Below are 10,225 nucleotides of genomic sequence, written 5' to 3'. Positions count from 1 at the left end.
ATAAACAAAGCCAATAAATCACCCCTTGAAAGAGAAAAATCTCCATCCTGAAGGCTTTTCCCGGTGAAGAGAGTGAACACTGCATTTCCCTAGAGAGATATTTAGGTGCAAGAGAGAAGATAGTGCATGCAGGGTATGTATGTGTATGTGTGCGCGGGCAGGGAGGAGGGGGGATGAGGAGGATGAGATCATAGTTTCAGGATCCTCAGGAAACCCTGGTACTGGCAGCAGCCAGCCTCTGCTGTGCCCACATGACCCACAACTCCGGGAGCAGCCCCGGCACTTCTGACATTATTAAATAATAAGAAAGAGGATCCTTCCCCAACCTCACACTCATGCACACTCACACACATACACACACACGTATACATACACACACTTATACATACACACACACACACACACACTCACAAGTGGACACCTTCTAAGAGTTTGGAGAGTCTCGAGGACTGACTGAGCTCAGCAAGCCGGTTCCTCGGAAGGTGTGTGGAAAAGCTTTTTTTCTTCCCCCCTCGGATGACAGCTCTGGAGGCAGCGCGGTGGTGAGGGGAGCCAAAGGGTGAGGACCAGGGGGTGGGGGTGGGGGTGGGGTGGGAGGGGAGGGGTATGTGTGTGTGTATGTGAGTGTGTAGCGGAGTGGGCGTAAAGCCCTAGTTGAGCCGGTGCACGCTGCCCCCGGCTCGCCGTAGAGAGGCTCTGTGAATCGGGAGGTGCTCATGACGTGCATTACACAGCTGCGCAAGGACCGCAGCAGCAGCCGCAGCAGCAGCAGCAGCAGCCGCAGCCGCAGCAGCCGCTGACACCACCTCCGGGAGAAGAGGAGGAGGTGGTGGTGGAGGTGGTGGAGAGCGGGCACTGAGGCAGGAGGAAGGGCAGTACAAAAGGAGGCAAAGTAAATAGTGAAAAGAGCTGACGGGATAGGGAGGGGGGACGTGGGGGAGGAGAAGGGGAGGCTTACAACCCCCCCATGCCCAAACACCCACTTAGCAGGGCTTCCCCACCTGTGCCGCTGGCTTTTAGCCGGAGCGAGTCCCAAACATGTGCCAGGAGCCGCAGCCTCTGCGGTGCGGCGTCCCCCACCCCTGCTCCCCGGGCCGGTAGCGGGCGGCAGCGCGAGCCGGGCTCTTCCGGGAGCTCCCGGACTCCGCACTAGGTTGGCTTCGGTAGGGGCTGCTGCATGATGATGACCTTACAGAGTGTGCATTACCTCACAGGTAAATATCAGCTGATCAGCGCCCAGTGGCAGCAGCGAGCACCCAGACAGCCCTCCCAGCAGCAGCGGCGGCGGCGGCGGCGGCGGAGGCAGCGGCGGCAGTGGCATCGGCCACCGCCAAGGGAGGCAGCCAAGGGAGCAGCTCTGGAGGTAGCGAGCGATTCCTTTCCTCATCCTTGTTATTACTGCTCTGGCGTCTCTCCTTCGTCTCGGCTAGGCGGGAGGGAGAGCTGCTTGGGAGTCGGGGTCCCCAAGCCCCCACGGAGGGATGCTTCTCACTTGGGGAAACTGACTGAGGAGTATTTACCACGAAATACTGGATGGGTTTATTTCCCTGGAAGCAGTGACTCCCAATGTTTCAGTGCACCGCGGTGTCAAGGCAAATGGCTAAAAGGGCAAAGGTGGGGGTTGGGGGTCGCCGGGATTTTCCGTTTCTAAATCCTGTTGCCCACTTCAGAGTTTTCTGTTGAAGGGAGGGAGGGAGGAAAAAGAAAAAGGAGGGAAAGCAATATTTATATTGGTTCGTTCTTATTTTCCGAGTGGAAGGTAGAGAGATGTCTTTCAAAAGACCCAAAGCAGAGGGAAATGACTGGCCAGGAGGAGGAGGGGCTTCCTCACTGACATCTTCGTTTCTGCTTAAGTGCTACTTGCCTGGGACAAAGTAGTAAAGCACCTCTCCTTTCAGCAAAGCTTTGCTGGAGACGTCACAGTAGAACTCCAAGGAGAGGTTGTAGGTCTTCACTTAACAGTCAAGACTTGGTCCGTTGGAATCCGAGGTTTCTTTCATTGGTTTGTGCACTTGCTGTTGGACTTTGTAGAAGTAAAGCTGTAACCCTTGAATAGGTTTTTATAAGTACATATGCCTGCTGCCTCTCATTACACTTGCTTGCCATTTCATTTATAGAACTGGACAAAATAAATGCAGGTGTCGTATACATCTGGACTTTCTTATCGGGCTAATGAAACATACTTTCCCTCAATACAGAGTTCTGTGCATGTGTTCTTAGTACTGAATAATTTAGTTGCATCATATAGTTTCTCTTGAAGACAGTATCATTAGTTTTAGTCAAGTTGTTCATAAAACTGCCACAGGGTCTATGCTTTCACATTTTAACAGAGTTTTGTGCAATTTTTAGCTGTGCTGTAGTATTTAGGGGAAGGTGTTGAAACAACAGGTTATTATGAGGCAAACTACTGAACCAACACTTTAGAACTAATTTTAAAGTTCTCAAGTCACCAATCTGTTCTTGGCTTACAGTTTGGCAGTCATTTTCTTCACAATGAAGCCTTACATATCTTTGGATTTGGCTGTGTTTTGAAGCTGTTTTAATTATATTTAATCCAATCACAGTGACAAGGGACTGGTTAGATTTTTTAAAAATCATTCTCTTTTATGATTAAAAACTTGGCTATGTATTTTTGTACATGTGTATATGTCTTATACTGCATTGTGTAGATGTATTCAAAGCAATTTAGTTATGAGGAATAAAGTATTCCACAGTTTTCAGTTGTAAAAATACCTAAAAAGCCTTGATAGTTTTAAATGTGCCATAATATAAAGTATTTAACAAGATATTTTTATATGACTAATTACTATTCAGCTAAGCATACCATAGAATCGTGGTATTATCTGTTTAATTGATTAAATGTCTCCTTTAACCTTATTCATTTGCAAGGGATTCTTTCAAATAAAAACAAGTCTGCCTTTCCTCCAACTGTTTGAAACTATTTAAAAACTCACAATTTTGATGTGATTTCCTTACTTTAGATAAATGAACTTGATATAGTTGTATCCAAACTTATGCCACATAATTATAATTTTTGTAACCTGGATGGGTTAGCTGGATAGATTAGTTCAATTGGTTAGTTTAGTGTTAATAATACCAGGGTGATAAATTTGAGTTCTATAAAGGGCATTTTTTTTCCTTTTTAAAATGTAATAGAATTAACACTGGGTCTATAATCAAGGGTCCTGGGTTTGAAACCATATTCTGATGCTTACTATCAGTGTGACTTTGGACAAGTCACATCAATTCTCTGGGTCTCATTTCCTTTATTTCTATATTGAGAGTGGTTCATTAGATGCCTTTTATAACCTCTTCTAGTTCTAAATCCCATAAAACTTTGGACTTAAAGCATGTTAAAATCCTTAGGAGGACATCCTATGTAAAATGTGGGTATATTTGCTTAAAGTTATATTAAAGTTATTCATCATTATCACTGGTTTTACAATCAAGAAGATATGAGGTGGAATCCTGCCTCAGACACTAACTGTACTACTCTTAGCAATTCTAACTTCTCTAAGTCCCAGTTTCCTCATCTGTAAAATGGGCATAATAATAGTACTTATCTGACAGAGTTGTTGTGAGGATCAAGGGAGATAATATATGGGAAAGCATTTTGCAAAACTTAGATCATTCTATAAATTCTGTTATTATAATCATCAACAAAAAAAGGGAAAAACCTGTACTCACACTTCTGAGAAAAATATACAAACAGTAAAAAAAATTATTGCAATTTGTCACAAATCTATCAGTTGATGGCATTTGCTTTATAGTTTAAATACTTTAAGAATTAATTTTTTCAAAGTTTGGTGATTCTTGCAAATTCCATCTGTTCCCACAATAGTCATATTGAATATGTCATTACCTACATGTACTTTTGATATTCAGAAATGAATAAATATTCAAGACTTTTATAATAAATAATAACACCTTTATTATAACAGCAAAGTTTTAAGTATGTCTATATGTATATATGTATGTGACCAAGGGCACAAAATTCATACACACTACCTTACATTTATCTTATTTTTTTCAATTAACATGTATTTTCCATCCCTCTCACTTTCACAGATTTAAAAGAAAAAAAACTCTTGTAACAAATATTCATATTCAAACAAAATGCATTTCCATACTGTCCATGTCCAGAAACGCATGTGTCCTTCAACATCTTGAATCTATCACCTCTCTGTCAAGAGATGCCTTAGCATAGATCATCATTAATCCTCTGGAATCATAGTCAGTGCATTGATCACAGATCTTAGATCTTTCAAGTTTTTTTCCTTAAAACACTTCTATTATTATTCTTCTGGTTCTTCTTACTTCATTCTGTATTAGTTCATAGAGGTCTTCCCAGGTTTTCTAAACCATGAATTTCATCGCTGATAATGGCACTCTGGTATTCCATGACAATTATATACATAATTTGTTCAGTCATTCCCTGATCAATAGGCTCCCACTTGGTTTCCAGTCCTTTGCTACTACAAAGAGCTGCCAAAAACACTATATTGGGTTAGAGTCTTGGCTCTGTTTCTAGCTGTTACCTAATGAAAGTCTTTTAACCTCTTTGAGTTTCAGTTTCCTTATTTACAAAATGGAGACAATACTGCTTGTATTACCTACCTTAGAGTGTTGTTGCTAATATCTATACTCCAAAGTTCTTTAATTTTATTGGTGCAAGTATTCCTCCCATCAATACATATGGGCAACCCCTCTATGGCTTAATAAATGTCTTTGAAAGTTGTGGCGACTGAAAAAAATTATCACCTGGTAGCCAACTTGGTGATAAGATCCTCTGAACTTAGCTAGTTTGGTCCTTGGGAAGTCAACATCACCATCACCAGACCCATACAAAAAGCCTCTTCAACTTAGTAGAATTTAAGTAGAGATTGAATTTTTCTATAAGAGGGCTTGAGAACCCAGGGTTACCTCCATACCTGGATAAGACAATAACAGGGTAGGACTTTGACTGAAAAGCTTAAATTAGCTAATGTGGTTAAATCACTTTGCAAACCTTAAGACTATATATTTATTTGTAAGCTATTATTGTTTTAGTGGATGGGAAGCTCATTTTGTGTCAACAATGAGGTATGGTTATTTAAAAAAATAAGCAACCAATACTAAAAAGATTGTATTATGAAAAAGTATGGGTTGATAATAGTTCTGTTATATTCTGTCCTGGCAAGACCATATCTGATTATTGTTCTGGACAAGACATTGGCAATAGGAAGTAAGTTCAGAGGAAGGTGATCAAAGTGCTAATGGGATTTGGAACCATACCTAGAGAAGAAGACTCAGAAAGGACACGATAATTAGCTTCACACAATTGACAGGTTATCTTGTTGAAGAGGATTTAGGCTTGATCTGTTTTATCCCAGAAACCAGAAGTAGGAGCAAGAGGTAAATATTGCCGAGGGTATAATTTTAGGTCATTAAAAGGGGTAGGCAGGGGTGACTGGAACATTCTAATGATAAGAGCTACCTAAAAGTGAAATTTGCTGTCTTGGGAGGAAATGAGTTCCTCATCACCGGGGGCCTTCAAATGGGCTGGATGGTAATTTGTTGGGAATGTTTTACAAGGACTTCTGGTTCAGGTATGTGATAAAGCAGACAATCTCTAAGGTTTCATGAAGCTTTAAGAGTCTATGAATATGTAATGCTAAGATCCCTAACTTCAGGGAGTTCCTGTATTCCTTGAATCAACTTATTTAATTTTGACATTAACCTGCCCTCAATGGCAACTTGTCATTCAGTATTAGATATGGTTTATTTCTACCCTGCCTGTTAATAAGATCTCTCTTTTATTTCTTCCCTGTTGGACTTTAAAACAAAACAAAACTTTTTTCTCTCAGTTAAAAAGCTCCTCTTTGCCTTTCTCTGGCTGTACGTTCAGGTCAATAAATATAAACTACAAGGCACATTGTTGGAATACTTCAGAGACCGGGAATGAATATGGGATGCTGGAGTGGGAAGAGAAGGGATTCTCTTAATTATAAAGGTAGGAGGATGAACTAAGCTTGGCAAACAGCAGAAAAAAAACTGGTAAGAGAGTATAAATCAATCAAAAAGCACTTCATAAAGTGCATACCCTGGACCAAAAAAAAGTGAAACAATCCTTGATCTAAGAGAGCTCGTATTAGAAGAAACAGCATGTATACAGAGATACATATATAGAATAAAAAGTACAAAATTAATAAAAAGTAGTTAAATACAAATTGTTTGGGGGGTGGGGTGGACTAAGAGTTGGCAGATCCAGAAAACCTACATGTAGGAGGGAGTACTTGAAATGTATCTTGAAGGCAATGAGAGATATTTGGAGGTGGGGTGAGGAAGGAATGCATTCTAGACCTGGATAGGAGATGCCTAGTAAATAGCAAAGACTCAGAGGGGTGTGTGAGGAACAGAAGGAAAGCAATTTGACTGGACTGCAAGTTTAAGTAGAGTAGTGCATATAATGAGGTTGGAAAGATAACTTGAGGCTAGGTTATAAAAGGTTTTAAAGGGCAAACAAAAGAGTTCATATTTTATCTGAGAGGTAATAAAGAACCATTGGAGTTTATTCAACAGGGAAGGAACATGGTCGGATCCAAACATAAAAAGCCCCGTTGAGATTAGGAAATGTGAATTTGAAGTGGATTCATTTAATACAATAGTATGACTTTCTTTAGCGTCATTCAGTATCTTGGAAATACAAATGAAAAAGTCACTCCAAATTTGCCCCTTATCAATATAATCCATGGCCCTACTTTTAGACAGTTGCTTCAATTCAGAGAGGCTAATGCTGTAGTGAGTAAATAGCTGCCCATGAACAAGGAAGGTTCTGTGACCTTGAGCAAGTTATTTGACCTCTCATTTCGATAGGCAGCTCTCCAAAGTTACCAAGAAAGGAGAGGAGATTGACTTACCTGGAAGTTTCCTATACCAATGAAATAATAAATACCATACCTAACTCTGTCCCTGCTTCAGTTAGTAACTCCTAGCATCAATTTTTAGAATCAGAGAGTCCCAGAGTTGGAAAGGATTTCAGAGGCTATGTAGCCTGGCCCATATATAAACAAAAATTGTCTCTAAAACATATATAGTCATCTTGCCTATACCTGAAGATATCTAATGACAAGGAGCCCACTACTCCTAGGTGGGTCATTCCACTTTTTGCTAGCTCTTATTTTTAGGAAGTTTTTCCATGCTTCAAGCCTAAATTTTCCTCTCTGTGACTTCCATCCATATCTTCCTAGTTCTGCCTTCTGGGGCCATACAGATCAACCTAATTATTTTTCTGTATGAGAGCCTTTCAGATATTTGAAGACAGTCATCCTATCACTCCCTAATGTTTTGCTTCTCCATGCTGAACAATTAAAATTCTTCCAGTCAGTCCTCATATGGCAAGATCTTGCTGTCCTTTGCTAAACTGGTTAGAGCATAATATAGTGGGGGGAAAAATTGAGGAGCCTTGTTTCAAAACCTTCCTGTGGTTAGTTTGACGAGTGTGACCTTGGGCAGGTGACTTCACCTCCCTTTGTTTCAGTTTCCTCATCTGTAATATGAGAGGGCTATACTAGATACTAGATGACCTCTAGATCTGCTTTTATGATTCTTCCTCTAGACCCCCTTTAGCTCATCCATGTCCACCTTAAAATGTGGTCCCCAGAACTGAGCACAATATTCCAGGGTAGTCTGACCAGGACAAAGAATAACAGGACTGTCACCTCCCTAACGCTGGATTCTATTTGTCTCTTAAAATAAACTTGGCTTCAATTACCTTGTTTGACTACATAGCACACCATTAACTCATACTGAGCTTTCAATCCACTAAGATTCTCAGATTTTTAGGGGATGCAGCACATTCTATAGGAAAGGACACTGTATTTGGAGTTAGAGGTTCTACATTCAAATTCAGGCTTTGCCACTTACCGTCTGTGTAAACTTCATAATTAGTTAAACTCTCTGGATGTCAGTTTCCTTTTCAGTGAAATGGGATATTGGACTGGATGAACTCTAAGTATCATTCTGGCTCTAAAGCTGTGATCTTAGGAACTTTTGCAGAGGATCTGTTAACTTTCCTTTCTGGTATTTGGGAGGTTGATTTTTTTAATCCCTTATGAAAGATTTTACATTTGTGCCTATTAAATTTTATATCATTAGATTTGGCTTAAAGTTCTAGCTGTCACAGTTTTTTTGAATCCTGACTTTGTCAGCAAATGTGGTGGTTATTCCTCCCTGCTTTGTGTCAGCTCTGATTTGATGAGCATGCTGTCTGTGCTTTCATCCAAGTCATTGATAAAAACATTAAACAACTCAAAGCCAAGTACAGATAACTGGAGAACAACACTAGAACCACCATTTCCCTCCTCACCCCCTTCTAAGTTGACATGTCTATTCTTTGACTTCACCTAAGTCTATTATTATCTAACTCAGTATCTCTCTCTATCTGATCTACAAGATCAAAGGTGTATTTTTTCCCTTTAGAACAGAATTTTAACTGGTTTTTATCACATAGACAGTGGACTTAATAAAGTGCCCAATTGTGAAAAAAAGGACCCAGAGTCAAGATAGTACCACAAAGTGCTTATATTATTTGAATGGAAATCTGTACTGTTAAGCGAAGAGTGTAATTCACTGCAAGCATCATGGTGTGCTAAATTCCTGGTGTACCATTGTGTTGGCAAATAGATCATGAGAAAGTAGGATTTCCTTTACAGAAATTTGACTTAAAAATAACAATATCTCTATTCCATAATGTGAAAGCTATCTGTAGACTAAAGTCTTGAGACTGCTTAATTATAAGGAAATTCTTATCCATTGAATATACTTACATTTAAAGAAAATTAGAGTTAATGTTGTCTTTACGAGACAAAAGCAACATTTCATAAAAACAGACATGTATTTTTACAGTAATTACTCAGAATGAACAAGACTGATATAGACTATCTCTAATAAACATCTTAATCATGACCTGATGTATATATTTAAGTCTTTTGACAAGACAATATTGACGTCTTTTGACAAGACTAAGCAAACAACAATTTCATACAGAATTGTAATTTTGTATATCTAATGTGGTTTCAGATAAAATAAGAAACAGCCTAGTCTCAACAAAACTGGGCTTTAACCAGAGGCCTAGATTAAAAAAGACCTTGAGCATGCATACGATCTCTCTGAGACTCAGTTTTCTTCCCAGCAAAATGAATGAATTGTACTAGATTGACTCTCTAAAGTACCTTCCCTCACAGCATCTATGATTCTATGATGTTGTATGATGATTCTACTTAATATTTGCTGTTGAAATTTGATATCAACTAAAGTTGTACAGTGAAACTACATGGGGAAAAGATACCTGCCAAATATTATTAGATATTATGAACAATAAATAAATGACTGACTTCTCAGATAACTTCTCTGACTATCTCTCTAAAACCAACATTAGCTGGCCCGACATATAAACAGTGATTTCTAGAACACTGAGGACAAGATGAAACCAACCTGATTTGTATCTGCATTTTAACCATGGCTCAGATCTTACCCATAACTTTCAACAAATGTTAAGCTTCATCACTTAGGCTAATGGAGCTATTGAAAAGGCTACTTCTATTATACAGATTATACCTCCCTATAGAGAGTCAGACACTTGTTTGTTTCTCTGTAAACTTTAAACTTGTTTTGGAGTTTGAAATGACATTAGCAGTGTGTCACATATCTACTACCACGTCAAATGATGTTCAAGATGTCTTGATTTGTCTTCTTTGTTGGTCTAACAAATAGATCACTTACTTGGATTGTAGAATTTGAGAGAGGCTTTGTGGGACCACAGAAAGATTGCAGGCTGTGGAGTCGAAGGACCTGCCTCTGTTACTCACTTACCACTTGTGTGACTGGGCAAGTCACTTAATGTCTCCTGGCTTCAGTGCCTCCCATCTACAAAATGAAAGGATCAAACTACAGAGCCTTTAAGGTCCCTTCTGGTTCTAAATCTATGATCCTTTGGTGTCCGGAGTGACCTCAACATTCTCTTGGCAATGAATATTTTTGCCCATCTACTCTTAGATTTAATAATTGTCTTAGTGTTTTATTCTTTATCACTTGAAAAAATACCGTTTTCAAATTCAATTAAATATAAATACTAATTAAGCTAGGAAATGTAAAGATGAATAGCATTACAAACCCTGTTCTCTAGGAGTTTACAATCTAGAGGTAGAAATGAAAAGAGGTACATAAGTGCTTTTCAGACCTTAAA

General features: G+C 39.4%; 1 protein-coding gene across 2 annotated transcripts in view; it reads left to right on the top strand.

Moving 5' to 3' along the window:
- The first annotated feature begins 1,341 nt into the window (after positions 1 to 1,341).
- DTNA (dystrobrevin alpha) overlaps positions 1,342 to 10,225 on the top strand; it is a 473,738-nt gene continuing 464,854 nt past the window's right edge. Inside the window, exon 1 of one of the 2 annotated variants that reach the window (XM_027846916.1) lies at positions 1,342 to 1,363. The gene's annotated coding sequence lies outside the window, so the exon portion shown is untranslated. The remainder of the gene's footprint in view (positions 1,364 to 10,225) is intronic. The other variant, XM_027846914.1, reaches the window with a different exon arrangement.

Source organism: Vombatus ursinus, unplaced genomic scaffold (assembly GCF_900497805.2).
Source record: "Vombatus ursinus unplaced genomic scaffold, bare-nosed wombat genome assembly UNPS02015255.1, whole genome shotgun sequence".
Lineage (NCBI taxonomy): Eukaryota > Metazoa > Chordata > Mammalia > Diprotodontia > Vombatidae > Vombatus > Vombatus ursinus.
Note: the sequence above shows the minus strand (reverse complement) of the source record. Positions and strands in the feature narration are given on the sequence as shown.